Below are 22,475 nucleotides of genomic sequence, written 5' to 3' on the forward strand. Positions count from 1 at the left end.
TTAGGTTTAAGTAGTTCTAGGGGACTTGTGACCTAAGATGTTGAGTCCCATAGTGCTCAGAGCCATTTGAACCATTTTCAAATGGCTCTGGAAAAAAAAAATGGCTCTGAGCACTATGGGACTTAACATCTGTGGTCATCAGTCCCCTAGAACTTAGAACTACACTCCTGGAAATTGAAATAAGAACACCGTGAATTCATTGTCCCAGGAAGGGGAAACTTTATTGACACATTCCTGGGGTCAGATACATCACATGATCACACTGACAGAACCACAGGCACATAGACACAGGCAACAGAGCATGCACAATGTCGGCACTAGTACAGTGTATATCCACCTTTCGCAGCAATGCAGGCTGCTATTCTCCCATGGAGACGATGGTAGAGATGCTGGATGTAGTCCTGTGGAACGGCTTGCCATGCCATTTCCACCTGGCGCCTCAGTTGGACCAGCGTTCGTGCTGGACGTGCAGACCGCGTGAGACGACGCTTCATCCAGTCCCAAACATGCTCAATGGGGGACAGATCCGGAGATCTTGCTGGCCAGGGTAGTTGACTTACACCTTCTAGAGCACGTTGGGTGGCACGGGATACATGCGGACGTGCATTGTCCTGTTGGAACAGCAAGTTCCCTTGCCGGTCTAGGAATGGTAGAACGATGGGTTCGATGACGGTTTGGATGTACCGTGCACTATTCAGTGTCCCCTCGACGATCACCAGTGGTGTACGGCCAGTGTAGGAGATCGCTCCCCACACCATGATGGCGGGTGTTGGCCCTGTGTGCCTCGGTCGTATGCAGTCCTGATTGTGGCGCTCACCTGCACGGCGCCAAACACGCATACGACCATCATTGGCACCAAGGCAGAAGCGACTCTCATCGCTGAAGACGACACGTCACCATGCGTCCCTCCATTCACGCCTGTCGCGACACCACTGGAGGCGGGCTGCACGATGTTGGGGCGTGAGCGGAAGACGGCCTAACGGTGTGCGGGACCGTAGCCCAGCTTCATGGAGACGGTTGCGAATGGTCCTCGCCGATACCCCAGGAGCAACAGTGTCCCTAATTTGCTGGGAAGTGGCGGTGCGGTCCCCTACGGCACTGCGTAGGATCCTACGGTCTTGGCGTGCATCCGTGCGTCGCTGCGGTCCGGTCCCAGGTCGACGGGCAGGTGCACCTTCCGCCGACCACTGGCGACAACATCGATGTACTGTGGAGACCTCACGCCCCACGTGTTGAGCAATTCGGCGGTACGTCCACCCGGCCTCCCGCATGCCCACTATACGCTCTCGCTCAAAGTCCGTCAACTGCACATACGGTTCACGTCCACGCTGTCGCGGCATGCCACCAGTGTTAAAGACTGCGATGGAGCTCCGTATGCCACGGCAAACTGGCTGACACTGACGGCGGCGGTGCACAAATGCTGCGCAGCTAGCGCCATTCGACGGCCAACACCGCGGTTCCTGGTGTGTCCGCTGTGCCGTGCGTGTGATCATTGCTTGTACAGCCCTCTCGCAGTGTCTGGAGCAAGTATGGTGGGTCTGGCACACCGGTGTCAATGTGTTCTTTTTTCCATTTCCAGGAGTGTACTTAAACCTAACTAACCTAAGGATATCACACACATCCATGCCCGAGGCAGGATTCGAACCTGCGACCGTAGCAGTCCCGCGGTTCCGGACTTAGCGCCTAGAACCGCTAGACCACCGAGGCCGGCAAATGGCTCTGAGCACTATGGGACTTAACTTCTGAGGTCATCAGTCCCCTACAACTTAGAACTACTTAAACCTAACTAGCCTAAGGACATCACATACACCCATGCCCGAGGCAGGATTCGAACCTGCAACCGTAGCGGTCGCGCGGTTCCAGACTGTAGCCCCTAAGCCGGCCGCGGTGGTCTCGCGGTTCTAGGCGCGCAGTCCGGAACCGTGCGACTGCTACGGTTGCAGGTTCGAATCCTGCCTCGGACATGGATGTGTGTGATGTCCTTAGGTTAGTTAGGTTTAAGTAGTTCTAAGTTCTAGGGGATTTCACAGCAGTTGAGTCCCATAGTGCTCAGAGCCATTTGAACCATTTTTGTAGCCCCTAGAACCGCTCGGCCACTCCGGCCGGCATCATGATCAAAGGCAAAAGTATTCTGTTACTATTGATAAGAGCGAAAGTGTTTATGAATAACAGAAATACATTTTATAGAAGCTCGACGAAGTACTGAAGCGATGTTTGATATATGCTGGTTTTGCAGTTATTTTTATTTTACCTTTTTGTTGAGGAAATAGCGTTTTCTAGCGCTATGTGATAAATTTTTATTGTTTTCTTTATTTTTATTACAGCATCTCCCCCTGTCTCACATTACAAATCAACAATTATCGAATAAAGCGAAACTTAAACATTGACAATTTTAATTTTTCTATACATACTGCTATATTGAAGTAACAGACTAGAGGATAGCTATATAGAGCAAACATGTTCTGTAAGTTACACAGCCCTTTCTATACCCTCACTCAGTTTCTAGATGGTTCACCGTTTCTGGTTTCTAGGCGAACCAAGTGATCGAAATGAGGTAACGCCCGGTAGGTATGCAACACACATAACGTACAGGTAGCGCGGTTACTGGGAAAACTACCGTAGTCAACGTTTTCTTACGATAGTCAGCACCAGCCTGCGGTAGTTTTAGTAGGGTAGAGGAGAGGCGTTCGCCTAGTGGCTAGAACAGCAGAGCCCTCCGGCTGCGGCGCTTCCTTCCGCATGTGCTCGTTGCTGGCGCGCCGCCCCTCTCTCTGGGGAATGCGGGCGGCGGCCGTGCCAGCGGCTTCCGGCCAGACAGGGGCAACGGCCTTTTATACACCCAGCTGCACCGGCGCAGGTGGCGCCCGGCTTGACTGACCTACGCCGCCACGCGCTCCGCCCTGGCAGACTCCGCTGACCCAGCCCCGTTCTACACGAGCAATTTTCTGGTCTGACGACGAGAACACGGCCGATTTCCCAGAAAATTGGCTCAGTGGAAGAGGACTGAAAAAAAGCGAACACGTGTCTCGGCTTATCCGTAGATACTCCATAGTTTCTGAGAATACGACCGTCAAAATTTTCGCTTCAAGCTCAGGCCAACTATTGCCACAGCGGCTAGCGTCGCAGCCTCTCACTTTTGCGTCCCGTGTTCGAAACACGATGAAGGTCACTACGTCAGTGTTTCTTATCAAGTTAGCACTTACAACGGCGTCATTTTAATTGTAAAATTATAACTGTGTTTCACAGCAAGTGTCAGACATTTGTTACACAATACATGTTTACGATATTTTAATCTTTATAATTCTCATATTCTTATATTTCATTGTTATCTCACTTCTTAATTCTTATATTTTATTCTTATGATTATTCTTCAGGAAGATTTGGTGCATTCCCTTGGATGATGCCGGTCATAAGAACATTCCAAACATAGAAATTCGTAAAAATACGAGCATCGCGCTAAGACAGTTGTGCCACAGCGACATTTCTTCGTATGATTCTCACTCGGACAATAAACGTCGTTAACATTGCTGAAGATTTCAAGCGTTGGCAATAATTTCGTGGCAAACCACGCATAACGAATCAGTTTTCCGAAAACTGGTGCTATCAGTTGATTATGAATCAAAATACACCACAGGAATGCACCGAAAACAATTTCAAATAATTTTTTCCTTTCACTTACTGTCTCTTTTTTTTTCTTTTTAATTCATTCATGGTAAAATTAGTAGACGAATAAGGATAACGTTATTGCAGTAAACATTGAAAGACATTCGTATAGTAATCTTCTTTTGACAACGGTTGATCAGTCAAAAACGAGAATAAAAAAAATAATAATCTGGTTTCGAACACGGGGCGCAAAAGTGTGAAGCCGGGACGCTAGCCACTGTGCTACTGCTACCTACTAGCAAAAAGGCACATACACAATGTAATCAAAACTATCCGGACACTTGGCTGAAAATGACTTACAACTTCGTGACGCCCTCCATCGGTAATGCTAGAATTCAGCGTGGTGTTGGCTCACCGTGATTTGGGACCGTTACATTATCAAGTCTTCAGTAAACCGAAGGAATCCCCTCGCTGAACGAGATTTGAAGGTGATGATTCTCTCGTGACAGCTGATAAACAGTGCCTCAAACTTTCTGATCCTGACTTGTACAGTGACGGTATACACGCCTGAGTTTCGCGGTTGCGCAACGCACCTGAAAGGGGCAGAATGTGTAGGGAAATGACATTTTGTCTCCCAAGAATGTATCAGCAGACTGTAAAAATATGAGAGTATGGAAAATAAATTAAAAGAAGACATTGTGGATTTCTTTTGTAGTGGCCCTCGTGCAAATTTATCTGTTCCCGCTGCGTTCGCTGATGTTAATAGTAATGCGATTTGGTTCTTCTTAATTCGTATTGTGTTGTTTGCTTTGTTTGCATGGAGTATTGAGAAGGTTGTATGAGGACTTGATGATTTTTCCTATAAGTATTCTCTCACATGAGAGAGCAAAATTCTCAGAACAAAAAATGTTTAGTTTTTATAGTGCCTGGACAAAGAAGAAGCCTACACTGTGCATAAACACTCCGTCTTCAGGCCACGAGTGTCCTACCGGGACCATCCGACCGCCGTGTCATCCTCCGTGGACGATGAGGTTGGGAGGGGCGTGGGGTCAGCACACCGCTCTCCCGGCCGTTATGATGGTATTCTTGACCGAAGCTGCTACTATTCGGTCGAGTAGCTTCTCAGTTGGCATCACGAGGCTGAGTGCACCTAGAGAAATGGCAACAGCGCATGGCAGCCTGGATGGTCATCCATCCAAGTGCCGACCACGCCCGACAGCGCTTAACTTCAGTGATCTCAAGGGAACCGGTGTATCCACTGCGGCAAGGCCGTTGCCTACACTGTGCATAAATAAAATGCAAATATTTTGAACATGGCTGCACTGCAATAACGTTACAGGGTTACAGAACAGCAGGTATGAAAGACAGCCAACCAGTTGCAATAAACGGTGGTTTTCAAATCACCTTTACCATGGTTTCGACGGATTTAAACCCGTCTTCTGCAGGAGATCAAACAAATTTCAGATTAGCAACGGTGTGAATGTCTATATGTAAAAAGAATAAGGTTCAAAATGGCTCTGAGCACTATGGGACTTAACTGCTGAGGCCATTAGTCCCCTAGAACTTAGAACTACTTAAACCTAATTAACCTGAGGACATCACACACATCCATGCCCGAGGCAGGATTCGAACCTGCGACCGTAGAGGTCGCGCGGTTCCAGAAAAAAAGAATAAGGCCCCTAGAATCAAGGCCTTGTCACATCAGTAAAACCAATCACTTAAAATAACAGAGTATGTTAGCAGCTACGTGTCGTGTGTCGGAATATAACTACTAACATGGTCTTTTATTTCAAGTGATTGGTTTTACTATGTGACAAGTCCCTGATGCTAGGGGCGCCGTAATTTTTACATATAGACATGCAGACCGTCGCCGATAGATGTTATGTGGAGACAGCTTTTACTGAATGAATTACTGATGTAAAATATGTTTCCGTCGAAACCCTGGTACAGTTTATTTGAAAACCACCATTTATGGCAACTGGTTGGCTGTCTTTTATACCTGCTAAAATGCAAATAGATAATAAAAAAATAATAACTGTTTCAACAGTGAAAACATTGATGAGAGAAGTAGTGTCGACTGTTATTTATTACTTAACAAGAAAACAAGATAAAGAATAAGATAGAAACCCGCTATGTACTGGCTTCTAAATATTGTTTGACTAGTTCTTTATGTATACATTTTGTCGAGCATTCTTGAAACACTGGGTGATGGTTTGCATTGCGTTGGCTGTTGATGGAGAGGGGCTTCGTATTAAAATGTGAAGGTAGAGGACGTCAGATGTTTTGATTCTTTTTTCCCTTATTTCATTATTAGCAGTTACCTAATTTCGACGCCGTAGGAATCGTCAAGATACTCCAAAAATTGTTACACTTACAACATATCATGTTCCACACAACGTTGTAGAAGAAAACAACATGTGTTGGCTGCTGCGTAATGATAGCAGGCACGGGCGCAACTGTCGCAGCTCTGCAGTCGATATGTAAAATAAAGAAGTGCAACCCATTGCGGCTTTTCCCCTGTAATGCGGCAGCGCAGTTGTAGAACTGGAAACGCACAGTGGCAGCCATCGTATTACCTGACTGCTTTGTATCTTTTTCTGGAACCGGTATCTCCAGAAAGTGAAAGACGTCTTACATGGATGCAGTTGTTTCAAGCTTCATCCTCCGCCTTTTTGTCGATTTCTGCACCTCTCCCGCTTGCTGCAAAGCCTGGAGCTTTTTTTTCATCTTGTTTTAGTAGGTGCTAAATCAAGCTTGCTTCGAACGCTGAACTTGTATGGAAATTTATTGACGGTAGTTTTAGAGTTCCGGAAAATAAATTTCGATTTTTTTATTACTGCTTGCCGTGGAAATGTGTTCTTCAAGTTCTCTTTGCTCGAAACACGTTTTTTTACCTCCTTGAGTATTCACACACATACATTGCGTTATAAGCAGACTTTTCCGACACGTAACAGATATTTGATTTATGTTTTCGGAATTAAAAGTAGAGACTCGCCTTTTTACGATGCAGCATCTTTAAAGTAACACATGTGCTACTTTGTTATTTATTTGTCTTTAAATAAAGCTGCGTGTTACTTAAGCGGTATTAACTGCGAACTGAAGCTTATCCGTTCGTGATCTGTCAATGTGTGTTATTAATTGCTGTAAATAAGTCACCCGTCGTTAGTTAAAATGGACAGTTAGAACCATCTGTCATAGGAAGAGTTACGAACCACTATTTAAATGGAGCGTAGCACCAGGAATAACACATTAAAGGAAATCAGTAAATCCTCTATATCACGACAAAAAAACAATCTGGTCTTATTCTTTAAAAAATTGCATTAAATCCTTTTCTCTGTTCCTGTACCAAGAGAGTATTTCTCCGGCAGGTAGAAGCTGTTTTGCTTTCAGATTTGACCCAAGTAATTCGTTGGCATGTTTTATCATTTTCAAGCCACAAGTTAAATAATTTGTTCGTTTTGACTTAATGATTCTGTTGCAGAACCTTCTTCCGGCTTGTAATCATACTTTTCCCGGCTGCTCTCCTGTTGCAAATCTTCAAGAATGGTAGCTGGAATTGGAGCAGGGAAAGAGATTCATTACGCGTACTGGTCATAAGGCCGTAGAAAGAATATTTTATATCCTCTTACTTTTACATTAACCATGTGAAAATTACAATCGTATGATTTTGCAACTCATTCCAAACAGTAGGATTTGCAAAGGGCATTAATTTTCTCTTCCCACTTTTCCACAGTCTGAGTCCTTCAACACATGTACGGCATACCTTGTGCGGAGTCCAACTTTTGTCTTGATCACCAAGCCTTGTACCAAAGTAGGTGTAGTAGACATTCTTCATGAAAGTATTAATGTCCTGTCTTTACTTAGCAGTCACGTAGCTACCACAAACATACAGAATACATGTATGCGTGGCGTCTGTTCGTTTGGACACGTCCGAAAGAACACACACATTTTCTGCGTTTGATCCCGCAGTCGGACATAGAATATGTTCAAAAAGGAGAAATTCCGATATCTACCGCATTCGGGCAGTGAAAGAAGTCATCGGCGACAAGTGAAAATTTGTGCCAAGGCCGGGATTCGGGGCCTCCTGCATACTAGAAAGATGCGTTAACCATCTATGATACCTTGGCACAATGGTTAGACGCAACTGCACGGACTACCCAAGCACGCTTCCGCCCTCAATCCACATTACCATTTGGCGCACACTACCAGAGTAGCTTTCCCTAGCCGTTTTTTCTCGTTTTTGCTCGTCGCATCACTCGAAGTCTCGCACGAGGTCGAGTGTAGAGTGTCCTGCGTTGAATAACCACACTTGCCTTCACGGGGCATATGCATCTGTATGAGTGGTGTCTGATCTTTCGGACATGTTCGATCATTGACTGGAAATGATTATCTTCGGCTACTTGGAGACTGCGTGCGGCCATTCAAGCACTTCATGTTCCCAAACAACGAAGCACCATGTCAGGAGACCACAATTGTTCGCGATTGGTGTGAAGAACATTCTGGACAATTCGAACGAATGATTTGTCCACCCAGATCGCCCGACATGAATCAGTTGAACATTTGTTGGATATTATCGAGAGACCAGTTCGTGCACAAAATCCTACATCGGCTACACTTCCGCAATTATCGACGGTTATAGAGGGAGCATGGCTCAATATTTCTGCAGGGTGCTTTCAACCTCTCGTTGGTTCCATGTCATGTCGAATTACTGCACTACGCCGGGCAGAAGGAGGTCCGACACGATATTAGGAGGTATCGCATGATTTTTGTCACCCTAGTGTATTTTGTAAGTTACAGAGGCATACACTTTATCTGAAACTCCCCGTATATTTAGAGACATCGAAGTAGATACACTGAAGAACCGAAGAAACTGGTACACCTGCCTAATATCGTGAAGGGCCCCCGCGAGCACGGAGAAGTGCCGGAACACGACGTGGTACCGATTCGACTAATATCTGTAGTAGTACTGGAGGGAACTGACACCATGTATCCTGCAGGGCTGTACGAGAGGATGGAGCAGATCTCTTCTGAACAGCACGTTGCGAAGCATCCCAGATATGCTCAATAATGTTCATGTGTGGGGAGTGTAGCGGCCACCGGAAGAGTTTAAACTCAGAAGTGTGGTCCTGGAGACACTATGTAGCAATGCTGGACGTGTGGAGTGTCGCATTGTCCTGCTGGAATTGCTCAAGTCCGTCGAAATGCACAATGAGGAGTGGATGCAGGTGATCAGACAGGATGCTTACGTGCGTGTCACCTGTCAGAGTCGTATCTACCGCATCAGGGGCCCCACATCACTCCAACTGCACACGCCCCACACCATTACAGAGCCTCCACCAGCTCGAACAGTCTCCTGTTGAGATTCAGGGTCAACGGATTCATAAGGTTGTCTCCATAGTCGTACACGTTCATCCGCTTCATATAATTTGAAACGAGACTTGTCCGACCATGCAACATGTTTCCAGTCATCAACAGTCCATTGTCGGGGTTGACTGGACCAGCCGAAGTGTAAAGCTTTGTGCCGTGCAGTCATCAATGTTACACGAGTGGGCCTTCGGCTCCGAAAGACCATATCGATGATGTTTCGTTGAATGGTTCGGACGCTGACACTTGTTGATGGTCCATCATTGAAATCTGCAGCAATTTGCGGAAGGGTTGCACTTCTGTGACGTTGAACGATTCTCTTCAGTCGTCGTTGGTCCCGTTCTTGCAGGATCTTTTTCCGGTCGCAGCGATGTCTGAGATTTGATGTATTACCGGATTCGTGATATTCACTGTACACTCGTGAAATGGTCGTACGGAAAATCCCCACTTCATCGCTACCTCGCAGATGCTGTGTCGCATCGCTCGTGCGCCGTCAATAACACCACGTTCAAACTCACTTAAATCTTGATAACCTGCCGTTGTAGCAGCAGTAACCGATCTAACAACTGCATTTTTTCCCTTTATTGTCATTTTACACCTTACACAAGGTGGGCTAGGAGCGGCAATTTTACGCCGCTCTTCAGCCACGGGCAGTACAAAGAGAGAAAAACAATGAAGATACAGAAGTAACATAACATAACGGTGGACAAAAAAAATGGACACAGTAATTAAAAAAACACACGCGAAGAAAACAAAAGACTGTCAGCACTGTGCACGAACACTGATGATTGAGATGACACACGTGAACGATGGAGCATGTGCGGCGAAACACACTGAAGCACAAACACGACGGCACACACACAAAACTGATGGCGGGATCTCTGGCGCGCTAATGTTCACGTGACGTGTGCGAGTCCGGGGACCTGCCAAAAGGGAAAAAAAGGTGGGGGAGAAGGGAGAGTGGAGATGCCAGGGGGCAGAGGAGATGGGGGAGGAAAGAAGGTATGGGGGGTAGGGGAAGTCTGGGGGGGGGAGGAGGGGGGAGGAAAGGAGGAGGGATAAAGGGTGCCCTGAGGAAAAAGCACAGGAAGTGTAAGAGGAGGATCAAAAGTTGATAGGAGGGGTAGATGGAGGAGATGAGGGCATCATCAGGGAGGGGGAGCTGGTGGAAGCCACCTTGGTAAGGAGAGTGGAGAGATGGAGAGCAGGTGGGACGTGGGATACAGGCGCGGCAGTGGACGTGGGTGGAAGAGGATGGGAGAGACAAGCGGGTGAGGGGAATCTAGTTTACGGAAGGTGTAGAGGATCCGTATCCGTTCGAGGAAAAAGGAGGAGGTGTGGGAACGTAAAAGGTCATACAGGATCCGCGTGGGGGAGGGGAGACGGATGCGATATGCGAGGTGGAGAGCATGGCGTTCTAGGATTTGAAGGGATTTGTAAAACGTAGGAGGGGCAGGGTGGGCATAGCAGAGGATAGGGCGGATGAGGGACTTATATGTGTGGAGGACGGTGGAGGGGTCCAGACCCCATGTGCGGCCAGAGAGGAGCTTGAGGAGACGGAGTCGGGAGCGTGCCTTGGCTTGGATTGTCTGGAGATGGGGGGTCCAGGAGAGGCGACGGTCAAGGGTGACGCCAAGGTACTTAAGGGTGGGGGTGAGGGCGTTAGGACGGCCATAAATGGTGACACAGAAGTCGAGGAGACGGTAAGAAGGTGTGGTTTTGCCTACAATGATCGCCTGGGTCTTAGAAGGATTGACCTGGAGCAACCACTGGTTGCACCAAGCGGTGAACCAGTCAAGATGGGATTGGAGAAGGTGTTGTGAGCGCTACAGGGTGGGGGCGAGGGCAAGAAAGGCGGTGTCATCGGAGTAAACAACTGCGCTAGACACTTGTTGTCTTACATAGACGTTGCCGACCGCAGCGCTGTATTCTGCGTTTACATATCTCTGTATTTGAATACGCATGCCTATACCAGTTTCTCTGACGCTTCAGTGTAGAACGTAGAAGATAGATATAAGAAGAAGAAGATTTAGAGGGAAACCATTTTAGCTTTTGCTATTTATGTCATGGTTTCTGGCACTGTTTACATTTATTTTACGATCAGTCAAGTCTCTTGATATTTTACTAACGCTTGGGGACCCATAATGTAGTAACCGTTTCGTAGAAAAGTAATGAAGAACAGACAATCTTGCGGCACATGAGGACTGGCTTTGTTGCCGCCTGGGGCGCTAGTGCGTCCCCGGCTGTCAGACGACGGCGACGCTGACAGCGGTGAGCGGGGCCACCTCGGCAGCAGCACTGCGCGTCCGTCAGCCGCTCGCCGCTCCCAGAATACGCTCTCCGTCGCGCCGCCGCCGCCGCCGCCGCCGCCGGCTATTAGCGTCGTGGCCCACCGCGAGGCTGCCGCCGTATTTCAGCCGCGCCGGCGCCCGCGTGACCCGCGAATCGGCGACGGCTCCATCGCTGACGTATATTTAGCTGCGATCAAAGGCGGCGTTCGGCGCGCGGAAAGCGGCCCTCTGTCCGACCGTGCGCTAACGTCGTTTTCCGGCTAAAAGCCGGAATAACATCTGCCGCCAGTCATCGGGCGCGCTGCGGGTGTTCCGCAAAGCGCAGCTTATGAGCGGGATTTCCCACACACGGAGCCCAAGTATTTCCGTGGACCGCGCTGATCGTCAGGGATCTCTCGGTGATGAGAGCGACTCGTGTGCCCCGTTGGGTGTGGGTGAGTCGGGAACCAGTGATACTTAAAGCCTACAAAAATGTTGGAAAAAGCGTTCCCATAGGCGGGCGTGGATTTTCACTCGGGTCATTTTTACGTTCGCTTGCCGCGTGTCGCGATTTGGTGAGGGAGAACTTGCTCGATATGTAGACGCCTTTAGCAGAGCTTGGATACATTGACTTGTTGGAAGTATTGTTGGCGAAAAGTAATTGAAGCCAGTAAATTGCTTCTAGATTCGAATATACGCTGCCTCATAAGGAAAGTGAAGCACCCAGAAATTACAGATCAATATCCTCAACATCGGTTTGCTGCAGTATCCTTGAACATAATCTCAGTTTGAATATAATGAATTTCCTTGAGAGGGAGAAGCTTCTCTCCACAAATCAGCATTGTTTTAGAAAACATCGCTCGTGGGAAACTCAGCTTGCCCTTTTCTCACATGACATCCTGTGAGCCGTGGATGAAGGGTAACAGCCAGTTTCCATATTTCTAGATTTCCGGAAAGCATTTGACACGGTGCCTCATTGCAGGCTGTTAACGAAGGTACGAGCAAATCGAATAAGTTTTTCTGGCGTAACCACAAGTGCCGGAACGAAAACGAAGAACGCAAGAGAAGAGAAGAGAAGGCGGTGAGACGACGTCGGCCAGTGCTGCGCTGAGTAGGACCGCACCGCGACAGGAGCGGCCTCTACAAGAAGAGAAGATAAGCGCCGCTCCTGCCAGCCTCTGCCGGACAGTATTCGCACAGTGCTCATGTCGTTTCTGGAAACCCAGAATCTACTCTGTAGGAATCAACATGGATTCCGGAAACAGCGATCGTGTGAGACCCAACTCGCTTTATTTGTTCATGAGACCCAGGAAATATTAGATACAGGCTCCCAGGTAGATGCCATTTTCCTTGACTTCCGGAGGGCGTTCGATACAGTTCCGCACTGTCGCCTGATAAACAAAGTAAGAGCCTACGGAATATCAGACCAGCTGTGTGTCTGGATTGAAGAGTTTTTAGCAAACAGAACACAGCATGTTGTTATCAATGGAGAGACGTCTACAGAAGTTAAAGTAACCTCTGGCGTGCCACAGGGGAGTGTTAAGGGACCATTGCTTTACTCAATATATATATTAATAACTTAGTAGATAGTGTCGGAAGTTCCATGCCGCTTTTTGCGGATGACGCTGTAGTATACAGAGAAGTTGCAGCATTAGAAAATTGCGGCGAAATGTAGGAAGATCTGCAGCGGATAGGCACTTGATGCAGGGAGTGGCAACTGACCCTTAACATAGACAAATGTAATGTATTGCGAATACATAGAAAGAAGGATCCTTTATTGTATGATTATATGATAGTGGAACAAACACTGGTAGCAGTTACTTCTGTAAAATATCTGGGAGTATGCGTACGGAACGATTTGAAGTGGAATGATCATATAAAATTAATTGTTGGTAAGGCGGGTACCAGGTTGAGATTCATTGGGAGAGTCCTTAGGAAATGTAGTCCATCAACAAAGGAGATGGCTTACAAAACATTCGTTCGACCTATACTTGAGTATTGCTCATCAGTGTGGGATCCGTACCAGGTCGGGTTGACAGAGGAGATAGAGAAGATCCGAAGAACAGCGGCGCGTTTCGTCACACGGTTATTTGGTAACCGTGATAGCGTTACGGAGATGTTTAATAAACTCAAGTGGCAGACTCCGCAAGAGAGGCGCTCTGCATCGCGGTGTAGCTTGCTCGCCAGGTTTCGAGAGGGTGCGTTTCTGGATGAGGTATCGAATATATTGCTTCCCCCTACTTATACCTCCCGAGGAGATAACGAATGTAAAATTAGAGAGATTCGAGCGCGCACGGAGGCTCTCCGGCAGTTGTTCTTCCCGCGAACTATACGCGACTGGAACAGGAAAGGGAGGTAATGACAGTGGTACGTAAAGTGCCCTCCGCCACACACCGTTGGGTGGCTTGCGGAGTATAAATGAAGATGTAGATGTGCGAAAGAGATATTTCACACCTGTACCAAGGTGGGCTGGAGAACCATCCTGCATAAAAGCCGTGCCTTCCAGCAGGTGTTTATCAGCCAGGCTAGGAATGATACGAGACCTTAACATGGCGTAGCTCGCACCTGCGGCGTCTCTGACGTGTTGCTGTTCAGTGCTATCTGTTTGCCAGGTTTTTCACTCCTTTCTGGTTTCAAGAGAAGCCCATGTCATTTCAGGCTTGTGTGTCAAGTTTTAGTTCTCTACCTACATTATTCCGTGAATTAGTGCATTTTCAAATGTTAACGGACGTTTGGGTCAGCCTGTACGTTAACGGTTTTTATTGTCTTGCTCATTTTCGTTCTTATTCAACGATGCGGTAGTGGCGTACATGAAGAATAATTTAAACCGGAACATGAATCAGCTACGATTTATATCTCATTTAAGATTTGTATTTTCTGAAATGTTTATTTGCCCGTAGCTAGCTTCCGAGCCTCAGATGGTGAGATTAAAGGTAAACTGTCCTTAACCCGAAGGTTCCTTGAAAACCGCGGTGCTTTCCTGGTAGTACTAGAAGAAAGGACGACCAATTTTAACATCCCGTTGGCGACAAGGTCATTAGAGGCGGAGCACTAGCTCGGATTGGGCCAGGATGGGGAACGAAATTGGTCCGTAGGTCCCATCTCGGCAATCGTTTTAAGTAAACATGGCAAGGGTTGCAAAAGGGCAAGAAACGTCCAGTAATCACTCGAACGACAATATGCGAGGGGCCTCCTTAGTGGACGAATTGTGGTAGTGAATTTCCGTCTGCCAAGCCTACAAATAGGTGTACGTGGTTCTCCCATCTAAATCAGTGCTGGCCATTCTCCTAGATATTTTACGGCTATGACAGTTTCCATTGATTGATTACCATTGGTTTAATCAAGCAGTAAATTGTCTTGTGCAGAGTGAAAGAATCACTTTGGAAGTAATGAGCTTCTACCTATTTATGGTCAATACGCCACAAGTTTACTTTTGTGTCAGCTGCCATTCCCTACAACAAGAGTCATTCCTCCTTCACTCTAGTTGCATTAAAACACAGAAACATCGTCCTCTAACAATTTGGAATTTTCGACATTGGCCACCAGGTCATTGATATGCATCGTGAGTAGTAGAGGTTCGTATTTGAGTAGGTGGCAGACTATAGGTACAAATATTTGGGCTTCAATCATCGATCCTAGTTTTTTCTGTAATGTGTGGTTTCTTTCACCTCTGGCAACGCGTGAAAAAGAAGGAAGGAATATTAGAATCGTACCGTCGACATCGAGGTTATTATAGACGGTGCACAAGATAGGATTGTTTCAAGGATGGGAAAGAAAATCGGCCGTTCCCTTTCAAAGGAACCATCACGGCATTTGCCTGGGCCGGTGTAGGAAAATCACGGGAAACTGAAATCAGGATGACCGGACTCGGGTTTGAACCATCGTCCTCCCGGGTTTGAGTCTAGTGTATTAACCATTGCGCCACCTCGCTCGGTACGCATGCGATTGAGAGTCAGTTTTAAACTGTAAGACGCCCTATAACTGAATGAGTAAGTCAGATCAGTGATCGGAGGAAATCGAGGACAAGGGCAGTTCCAATAGGCCCATGGCTGGTAAACTCCGCGCTGTTGAAACAAACTTCCGAGATGGAGACAACTTTACCTCATAACACTTGGTTGGGCCTGAAACCTATCTCATCCATATGAAGAATGAAGTTTTGGAGTATTTTGGATATAACAGTTCAAAAATTAAATAAAAAACAAATGAGAAAAAAGAAACATCGAAGGAAAAAGAAGTCTGTGATGGCTGAGACAGTCATAATATAAATTAGTAAGCGTTTGGTTTGCTCATAGGGCAACCGATGTTACTGAGATAGTGACTTGAATTCCTCCTTGCTCGTCGCTTTTTTATCATTAAGTTTCTACTTATTTTATCTCAATCACTACAAATGAACAAAGTGGCAACAGCGAGAACAGGGTTGTTTCTTTCTTGCGGTATGTCTGAGACGAGGAATGGGCTTCAGATTTCTCATATCCGGAAGAGTTGTAAATCTGTCTTCTGACTTCAAGGAAGAAATAATGGGTGACCGTGACATTTTGCGCGCTTTTCATGGAAGTAATGTGGACAATTGGCTCCTGCTGACGCAGCAATCAGAAAGTAGTTCACTGTTAATGAGAAGGTGCTTTCAGTAAGTGATACAATTGGCCTGTGGCAAGTGGTTCAATCGACGCTACACATTACCAACCCTGCGAACACAGCTCGTGATTTCAAAATCAATCGTGGCCCTGACGATAAAATAGCGACGCCGTTGAAGTTGATACGTTGAAGTTGATAGAACAGCGCAAGTGATTGGCAGGAGGTACAAGTATCTGCCTTTTACGCTGAAAAACGCCGAAAATTATTGTTGAGTCAGTGCCGTTTCTGCAGCCATTCACTGCTCTTCCTAAAAAGGCATTGTGATGTAACACTCAGTAATATGAGAGACTGTTAATGAGCGATATGTCGGTGCGATCGAAGAACTATTGTACAGGAAAGTTATGCGGCATTTGCACGGGGGCTACACATCAGTCCATCAAAACATCAGACAGGGATGTATCGTCTAATGCAACGGAATGAAGTGGCGCTCCTGTAAGGCACTGCAGTCGTACTCAGGATGGCGGTTCATACCCTCCACCGCTCGGGCTTCCACATTTAGCTTTCCCGTGATTTTTCCTAAATCGCTTAAGGCAGATACCGAGATGGTTCTTTCGAAAAAGGCAGGACCGATTTCCTTCCCATAACTTTCTCAGTCTGTATTTGCGCTCCATCTCGAATGACTTCGTTGTCCATGAAACGTGAAACTTTAAACTGCCTTCTTTTCTTCTACGTTTGGTGAAAAGCGGTGTGCAATTTGCTCACTAAAATCTTTAGAGGTACCTGAATAACTTGGAATCCCTCCAATTCCGCACTTACGTAGTGACGATCCAAAGGTTCTACCTCACTCCTGCGACGCATAGAGTTAGTAAGCTATTACCAAAATTATAGGGTGCTTGTGCGTGATGTCGCATATGTGTCTGAGATGGTACGCACATGAACACGGCCATATGTAGGAGATAACGTGTGTGGGGAAAAAACGTAATAGTTGATAGAAAAAGTACCCTGGTGACTGACGTAACGAATGTTATGTGCAACTCGCGATATTTCTTGCTAGGTGTAAGCAATGTTATAATTTGGTCTGTCAATGAGTTAGCGATATCGTCGGCTCTTTTGGTGTCTCCTTGACAGAATCCCTCGCGCTAAATCATTCCTGTAACACGCCAGAGTCAGCATTAGGGTGGATAATTTGATAAAAAATCTTTCTATTCTTATATTAGATATGTGGAGACTGTGATGTATCAGGTTTACTCGACGTGATTAAGTAATGAAGTGCTTTCAGATGTTCAGCCAATTTGTTGATTCCATTTTCTGCACGCTAATTCGATGACCGACTTAGTCGTCGTCTCCTCGACGAGTTCGCATAGGCAAGAAGGGAAGCATGGCTGGGTCAGAGGATATGTAGAAAAGCTGCGCATGCTATCCCCACATCTCGAGCCATCAACCTCTATCTCAAAGAAATTCCGTACTGAAGCCTCTGGTCCGTAGAGCTTGAACACTGTCAGGCAAAACGTATTTTACATCATATTTTGATATCCTGGCTTTTTTTCTACGTACTCGCCGTTCAAATTTAAACATTTTTCGCAGTGCTCCACAAACTTTCCTGTAACTTCTGCATATTCAGTTACCGCCAAGTTATCGAACTCACTCATGTGCTCTTTCAGTTCGTTGTCATATCCATAGTGCTTTCCGGCCAAAAAAAAAATCCTTCAGTTTGAGAAAAAGAGGGTAATCACGTGGGGCCAAGTCCAGGTATAAGGTGGATGTTCAGAAACTTACCACTTAAACTGCCGAAGCTGATCGTTCGTCAACCAAGCAGAATGCGGGCGAGCGTTTTCGCGAAGAAGCGCAACTGACAACGATCCACACCATTAGTTTCGAACGGCGCGGCGTAGTCTGTGAACGGCCTGACAGTAGTTCCTGCTTTTACGGTCCCTCCTCTGCCCATAAAGTCGATGAGTAGGACGCCCTTTCTGTTCCAAAAGACTGTGGCCATAATTGTTTTGGTGCTCACAATTTCTCTGGCTTTTCGTGGTCTTGTTGAGGATCGTGGATGATGCCATTCAGTCGACTGGCACCTTGTTTGTAGACTTTTACGCGAAACCCAAACGCGGTCATCAATAACAATGTGCTTCAAAAACTCTTCGCCGTCCTTACCGTACCAAGTGAGAAAAGTCAGTGCAGCTCTTTTTTTTCTGTGAAAAGTGGAGGGAGCCCATTCGACACACAGTATTATGTAGCCCAAATCACCACTAACAATTTGGTAAAGAACTGATCGTGAAATTTCAGGAAAGCACATGCTGCTCAGTCCTTCGACAATGAAATGTCTGTCCTGTTGAAATTTTTCCTGAGTCGTTGATTTGAGTTCGTCAGTCAAAACTGAAGGTGATCCTGATCGTTCTTCACGTCACCCTGATCGTTCTTCATCATGAATATTCGTTCGTTCGCTGTTAAATACGGCCGGCCGGAGTGGCCGAGCGGTTCTAGGCGCTACAGTCTGGAACCGCGCAACCGCTACGGTCGCAGGCTCGAAGGCTGCCTCGGGCATGGATGTGTGTGTTGTCCTTAGGTTAGTTAGGTTTAAGTAGTTCTAAGTTCTAGGACACTGCTGACCTCAGAAGTTAAGTCCCATAGTGCTCAGAGCCATTTGAACCATTTGTTCAATGTGGAGCACTTATTTTCTAACTCAAGCTTCGTGTTATATGTCCATAAATTGCGATAGAGCGGAAATTTTTGCTGTCAGAGAAAACATTGTACTGAGAACCTCACACTTGACGGCATCTTTAATTTTGTCACACGTTTTATAATCACACAAATAAAGAGTAAACGACCATTCGTGATCGCTTTAGCCGTCATACTGTCGCCGACAATTAAGGTCTATTACACGCCGGCACGTCAGGTCAAAACGTTCCTTACATGACTGGTACAATGACAAGAATTGCTTTGTCCTGAAAACAGTTTCTATATCGACGCCAGAGAGGCTGCGAATTCCGCATTCGCTTCTTTCTCTTCCCGAAACTGCGACAGTACTTTTTATGGAACACTCCCCATCTTCTCTCTCTCTCTCTCTCTCTCTCTCTCACACACACACACACACACACAAAGCCTTTTTTTTATTCCCAAATTTGTGTGCTAAACAGCCTGTTCGCTCCATTTAACTCTTGCACTAAATCCTCCTCACTTTGAGTTATTGTATATATCGTTCTAGGGATAAAAAAACAAGTTGCCTGACGACGCCAACTCTGCAAACCGCACACTCGTGCTCAGCCGCGAGCCTCGCAGCGGGAAGTAAACAAAAACAACGGAGGTTAGCGGGGTTGCGACCCTGGACGGCCCGGGCCAGTGGTCCGGTTCTTTTTCTGGGAAGGCGGCTGCTTGAGGCGTTAGTCATGTCCGAGATGCAATTAACTCGGGGGAGGGCCGGTCAGCGCTTCTCGTTTGACGGAGCGTGGCGTGACGCAATGCGGCCGCCTCGCCTCGTCTCGTCTCGTGCTGTCACGTCGGCGGCGCGCGCCGCTCGCTACACGACTGACTGCCTGCCTGCTGCCTGCCTGTCACGGACGACTGGCGTCCCGACGCCGGCGCCGGCGCCAGCGTGGCGGCGGCCGGTCGCCGTCCCTCTGAAGTGCGGTGCGTCCCACGGCAATTGCCGACGTGAGCTCACAGCCCGCTGACAGCCGTTTGTTGCCGCCCAAAAAGTGCGCTTCTTCCTTCGCGAATTCCCACGTTACCCCAGTTTGGAAGAAGGTACGTCCCTGCCAGCTCAGACTTTTGACGAACAGTTCTTGGTAATGTGCACTGTATAGTCGCATTCTTCTCTCAGCTGTACGCAAGACATATCAGATAGCCCAAATGACCTCAGAGTTCAACAGGAATGTAATAGTTCCCATTCCAAAGAAGGCAGGTGCTGACAGGTGTTAATATTACCGAAATATCGGCTTAATAAGTCGTGGTCGCAAAAATATTGACACGAACTGTTTACAAAATAATGGAAAAACTTGTAGAAGCCTATCTCGGGGAAGATCAGTTTCGGTTCAGGAGAAATATAAACGCGCGCGAGCCATACCTTACAAGGAAAAACTTCCTGGCAGATTAAAACTGTGTGTCGGACTGAGACTCGAACTCGGCACGTTTTGCCTTTCGCGGGCAAGTGCTCTACCATCTGAGCTACCCAAGCACGACTCACGCCCCGTCCTCGCAGCTTTACTTCTGCCAGTATCTCGTCTCCTACCTTCGAGACCCGGTCCGGCACACAGTTTTAATCTGCCAGGAAGTTTCGTATCAGCGCACACTCCGCTGCAGAGTGAAAATCTCATTCTGGAAACATCCCCTAGGCTGCGGCTAAGCCATGTTCAAATGGTTCTGAGCATTATGGGACTCAACTTCTGAGGTCATCAGTCCCCTAGAACTTAGAACGACTTAAACCTAACTAACCTAAGGACATCACACACATCCATGCCCGAGGCAGGATTCGAACCTGCGACCGTAGCGGTCTCGCGGTTCCAGACTGTAGCGCCTAGAACCACTCGGCCATCCCGGCCGGCGGCTAAGCCATGTCTCCGCTATATCCTTTCTTTCAGGAGTGCTAGTTCTGCAAGGTTCGCAGGAGAGCTTCTGTAAAGTTTGGAAGGTAGGAGACGAGATACCGGCAGAAGTAAAGCTGTGAGGACGGGGCATGAGTCGTGCTTCGGTAGCTCAGATGGTAGAGCACTTGCGCGCGAAAGGCAAAAGGTCCCGAGTTCGAACCTCGGTCCGGCACACAGTTTTAATCTGCCAGGAAGTCTCAAGGAAAATTCAATTTATACCATTGATATATTCAGAAAAAGTTTTTGACATCATTGACTGAACCATACCTTACAAGGAAAACCCAATTTATACCATTTGTAGATTCAAAATACCTTTTGACATCATTGCCTGGAATACACTCTTTAAAGCTCTAAAGATATCAGGTGTAAAGTACAGGGAGCAAAAACTTATCTACAACTTGTACATAAACCAGATGACAGTTATAAGGTTGTTTGGTTGGTTGATTGATTTGGGAGAAGGGATCAAACAGCGACATCATCGGTCCCATCGCATTAGGGAAGGATGGGGAAGGGAGTCGGCCGTGCCCTTTCAAAGGAATCATCCCGGCATTTACCTGAAGCGATTTAGGGAAATCAGGGTAAACCTGAATCATAATAGCCGGGCCGGCCGTTGTGGCCGAGCGGTCCTAGGCGCTTCAGTCCATAACCGCGATGCTCCCAAGGTCGCAGGTTCGAATCCTGCCTCGGGCATGGATGTGTGTGATGTCCTTAGGTTAGTTAGGTTTAAGTAGTTCTAAGTCTAGGGGACTGATGACGTCAGATGTAAAGTCCCATAGTGCTTAGAGCCATTTGAACCAGGATAGCCGGACGGGGGTGTGAATCGTCGTCCTCCCGAATGCGAGTCCAGTGTGCTAACCACTGCGCCACCTCGATCATTCAGTTATAAGACTCGAACGACATGAAACGGAAAAAGTAGTTGAGAAGGTAGTGAGACAGCGTTGTAGCCTGTCGTCCTTGTGTTGTTTAGACTATGCGTTGAACGAAGTGTGAAGGAAACCAACGAAAGCCGGCCGGGGTGGCCGAGCGGTTGTAGGCGCTGCAGTCTGGAACCGCGCGACCGCTACGGTCGCAGGTTCGAATCCTGCCTCGGGCATGGGTGTGTGTGATGTCCTTAGGTTAGTTAGGTTTAAGTAGTGCTAAGTCATAGGGGACTGATGACCTCAGAAGTTAAGTCCCATAGTGCTCAGAGCCATTTGAACCATTTCTGAAACCAACGAGAAATTTGGTAAAGTAATTAAAGTTCAGGGAGAAGAAATAAGAACTTTGACTTTTGCCAGTACACTGTAACTCTGTAGGAGACGGCAACGGACATAGACTGAAGTGGCAAAATTCATGGGACAGCGATATTGAAAAAAATGGTTCAAATGGCTCTGAGCACTATGGGACTTAACATCTGAGGTCATCAGTCCCCTAGAACTTAGAACTACTTAAACCTAACTAACCTAAGGACATCACACACATCCATGCCCGAGGCAGGATTCGAACCTGCGACCGTAGCGGTCGCGCGGTTCCAGACTGAAGCGCCTAGAACCGCTCGGCCACTCCGGCCGGCAGCGATATGGACATGGGCAGATAACGGTAGTATCGCGTATGCAAGCTATAAAACAACAGTGCACTGGGGGAGATGTCATTTGTACTCTGGTGATTTATGTGAAAACTTTTCCGGAGTGATTATTGCCGCACGAAGGGAATTACCAGACTTTGAACGGAATGGTAGTTGGAGCTAGGCGAATAGGACATTCAGTTTCGGAAATCGTGAGAGAATTCAATATTCCGAGTTCCACAGAGTCAAGAGTTTGTCGAGAATACCAAACAGGTATTGCCTATTACCACGGACAACGCAGTGGCCGACAGCCTTCACTTAACGACCGAGGGCCGCGGCGTTTGCGTAGATGTGTCAGTGCTAACAAACAAGCAACACTGCGTGAAATTAACGCATAAATCAATGTGGGATGTACGACGAACGTATCCATTATGACAGTGCGGTGATTTTTCAGTACTGCTCGAGTTTATGGCATCTCCATAAAGTCGAATTAAAGGAAGACGTGAAAGCACTTCAGATACGTCCTAGATAGGTTTG

General features: G+C 47.1%; 1 protein-coding gene and 1 pseudogene across 1 annotated transcript in view; one reads left to right on the forward strand and one right to left on the reverse strand.

The window, feature by feature from the left end:
• The window catches only part of LOC126203114 (HIV Tat-specific factor 1 homolog), a 595,450-nt gene that overhangs the window by 363,413 nt on the left and 209,562 nt on the right, over positions 1 to 22,475 (forward strand). The window lies entirely within an intron of this gene.
• Positions 4,763 to 4,880, reverse strand: LOC126204786 (5S ribosomal RNA; annotated as a pseudogene).

Source organism: Schistocerca nitens, chromosome 9 (genome assembly GCF_023898315.1).
Source record: "Schistocerca nitens isolate TAMUIC-IGC-003100 chromosome 9, iqSchNite1.1, whole genome shotgun sequence".
NCBI lineage: Eukaryota > Metazoa > Arthropoda > Insecta > Orthoptera > Acrididae > Schistocerca > Schistocerca nitens.